Consider the following 3808-nt stretch of genomic DNA (forward strand, 5'->3'; position numbering starts at 1 on the left):
AGAAAAATTGCAAAGGAGGAGGTTCCTCTGTGGTTTGTCTTCTATGCCTCCATGTCTACTATGTTACTAATTTTTTGCTATTATTATTGGTTTCTTCAACAGTGACAAACTGAGGTAAACATCTGTAACCAACACCTCTCCTAAGGGGCAAAGGGTCCCAACCCAACCGACATAGACAGTACCAGCAGTGGCAAGAGCAGAGGCTGACCCAGCCTGAGTCCTGTTCGGGGTCAAGCTGGTTGCTACCTCTAAAACAATGGGGCTGGGCTACCACCTAAAGTCTCTTCTGAGGACTACCATCCTAGATACTACAAGGGAGAAGCCTCCCACACAGGATCTCAACAGAGAGGCGCTTATGGGATGGGATGTCTACTGTGGAATCTCGCTTCCTTGTTATTGCAGATCAGGGGTGGAGAGGCCTAAGGCAAGAGGAGAAGTAGCGGCTGGGAAGGAGGGCCTAATGGCCCCAGGTGGGCCAGGGCAGTGATGGGGGCCTTCTGAGACTCGGCTCTTGGCAGGAGGAGGGGTTTGCACTTACCTGGCATATGTGGGCCCTGTGTCCACTAGGGAAGTGGTGGCACCCCAGGAGAGTAGGACCAGGCCCTGGAGCAACCACAGTTTGTAAACTGGACTCAGGCAGGGCAGGGAGACCTATAGCCCTTTGTGGTGTGAGTAAGGGGGTGTGTAGAGGTGGAGGCTCCGGGCGGAGGGGTGGTTGGTGCCCCTTGTAGCTAGCCAGCCAGCCCCAAGATGGAACCTCCTTGAATGACCAGGGACTTTTTGGAGGGACCTAGGAGAGGCAACCCAGGTTGGCCAGTTGGGTGGTGCCAGGTAGAAGGCTCAGCCTCCTGGGTTAAGGTTATTGCAGGGTTCCTCAAGCCTCTTGTGTCGGGCTCCCAAAGGAGAGCCGGGGAGGGTGAAGTCCTGTTTGCTGCCCTAAGAACCTGAGCCAACAGCAGGTATCTCCTGGGGTTCCCTGAGGAGTGTGGTAAAACATAGGCCTGGCTCTTGGCAGCTGCCTGGTGAGGTGTGTGGACACTGAAGTCAGCAGACACACGTCACATTCACTCCTGTCATTTCAGTGGCGTCCTGTCCCATCCGTGATGTGCTCCGCTCCTGAAAGGGTACTGGCCTAGAACCGAGGCTCAGGCATGTGACTCCAACAGAAACCCAGGAATAGCTGACGCAATTGTTCCCTGCTTGTGGAGTGCTCAGGAGGAGCAGCTGGGCTGTGCATGCTCCCTAGCCCTAGGGACACAGGAGTGCCGAGCCTCCTGTTCTCCAGCCATCTGCTCCCCTACTCCCAGGAGGGGCACACATTGGAGCTCTGTTCCCAAAAGTCTCGTGGCTGCGGTAATAGCTCTCCCTCCTGGGTTCAAAGTCCCCATCAGCGGGAGGAAGTGAGGGGTACCACTAGATACTCAGGTCTGTTCCTACACACAACTTTTGCTACATGTAAGGGGCTTGGCCTCTTCCTCTGACCTCCTGGACACCATTGTTATCAACCTAGTGCCTGTCCCTACCAGGGATCTTGTGCCCATATCTGCCTGACACCAAAGCCCCATTTCTGTGCCCAGGTTTGGATGGAATATTGTAGGGTTATCTGCCAAGGGGTATGAAGCGCCAGGAGTGTTCAGGTTCCAGAGCTCAGAGTCTGGCCCACAAGCTCCCATCTTTGTCAGGGGCCTCCGCTGCTCTGTGCTGAGGCCGGCCATATGCACGGTCATTTTGCTAGCTATGTCACCAGCCCACCACCCACCCGGTGTCTGGGCCTCCTAGTCTATGCTACTCCTTCCCACTGCCGCGCAGCGGCTGCTCCTTGTCCCTAGTACGGGTTAGAGCGCGCGGCTTCCCCGCAGCAGCTGTGCTGCAGCGGCTCAGACGCAGATCTCAATGGCTGTGGCCAATACCACCTGCCCTTTGCTCTTGTCTGCACGGCCGTCGGTCCTGCCCGGGGGTGCGGGCGGAGCCAGACCAGCCTCATACGGGTACTGGCACTGGCACTGGCACTGGAACGGGTACCACACGGGCCCTACGCTGGGTGAGGAAGGCCGCGAACCGCTGCCACTCTCGGTGAGCACAGTGCGCTTGAGTGGCCCTGGAGCCTCAAGGCGCAGGGGCCCAGCGGTTCCCTGGTGGCTTGCGTGCGCCGTGCGATGGCCGCCCCCGCAGCTCAGATGTGAGCTCATGCTTGAGGAAGCGAAAGACCTCCTTGGCGGGCCCACGCCGCTCAGGCTCCAGCGCCAGAAGCCGCTGGAACATGCGTAGAGCGGGCTCCGTAAAGCGGCGCCACTGGGATGGCAGCCCGGGCAGGCGACCCCGCTGCCAGCGCACAAATTCCTCGAAGAAGGCATCGGCACCTGACGCTGCCTCCCACGGGAAGTTGCCAGTGAGCACGCAGAAGATGAGCACGCCGAATGCCCACACATCCACGCCCGTGTCCACCGCGAAGCCATCGGCGCGGCCAGCCTGGCACACCTCGGGCGCCGTGTTAGGGTATAGTGCCGCTTACACGCTTCACACGGCAGCCTACGCGTCATGCCGAAGTCAGCCAGCTTCACGCGGCGGCACTCACGTCAAACAGCAGCACATTCTCGGGCTTGATGTCGCGGTGCACCAGCTGCCTGCTGTGCATGAAGTCCAGTGCCAGCCCCAGCTGCTGCACACAGCGCTTCACCGTGTCCTCCGGGAGCCCCACCTGAGGAGGGATGATGTCAAACAGGTCCCCAGCAGATGCATACTCCTGAGCAAAGACATAGCACTCCTCCGTCTCGAAGACCACGTCGAAGACCTTGAGGATGGAGGGGCTAGACGATAGGCTGTTGGTGATGCTCACCTCACGCAAGAAGTTCAGCTTGGTCTTACTCTTATTCACAAATTTCAGGGCCATTTTAGTGCCTGTGTCCTTGTAAGCCACCAGGTCGACCTTCCCGTAGGTCCCTTTACCCAGCTCCCGCACGAGCTCGTAGTGCTTGGTGACATCGCTGGCAGCCAGTGTGCGCAGGGTCAGAGCTTGCATGTTTTCCGTGAAGAGGGGCACACCTGCACCAGGTACAGGGTCGGCCCTCGGCCCACAGCAAGGCAGGGAGTGGAGCGGTTCAGGCTCAGGGCAGCCCACGCTCATCTTCTCCCTGGGTTGGGGCCGCGGGGACGCCGCGGCAGGGGGCCTGGGCGCCATGTCGGTCTTCGTCTGCCCGGCCGGAGAGGGGCTCAGGGCACCACCACCACCATGAGCAGGGACGCGGAAGGCGTCGCAAGGGGTTTGGTCGCCTGGGTCCCGAGGCTTTGGGGCGCCCGCGGCTTCTCGTTAGCAAGAGGATCTCGCTGTCCTAGATTTGGAGTCCCGGTGTGCCGGAGCAGCGGAGAGGGGGGCTAGCGCCCCAAGGCTGGGTCTCTGTGTCTTGAGGTGTGAGGTTGTAGGAAGCAGATCTTGGGGGGCCCGGGTTGGAGCGGTCGCTACGTCCCGGCAGCCGAGTGCAGGGATGGAGGTCACTACTCAGCCGCTGGGGGGTTCCCGCGCCGCCGCTGCGAGCAGCCGGGCCCTGCGGGCTCCTGCCCGGTCCTGGCGCGGGCTGAGGCTGCGGCTCAGGCTTCCGCTCCCGCTCCGCCAGGCGCTCGGGCTCCAGCGCCGGCGCCCGCCCGGGCTACGCTCCATCGCGGCCTCGCGGCTCCCCTAGTTATTAGTTTTATAATGATTTGTTTGGTTTCTACATTTTTCTTTACTGATAACACAGGGCATCACACCCAGCGCCTTGCAATAGCTGGAAAAGCCTGAGTTCCATCTCCATCTTATGTTAATTAGCTTGGT

General features: G+C 60.0%; 1 pseudogene; it reads right to left on the reverse strand.

The window, feature by feature from the left end:
* Positions 1-1697: 1697 nt before the first annotated feature.
* LOC116894530 lies at positions 1698-3238 on the reverse strand (annotated as a pseudogene).
* Positions 3239-3808: the final 570 nt, after the last annotated feature.

This window comes from Rattus rattus, chromosome 2 (genome assembly GCF_011064425.1).
Source record: "Rattus rattus isolate New Zealand chromosome 2, Rrattus_CSIRO_v1, whole genome shotgun sequence".
In the NCBI taxonomy this organism is placed as follows: domain Eukaryota; kingdom Metazoa; phylum Chordata; class Mammalia; order Rodentia; family Muridae; genus Rattus; species Rattus rattus.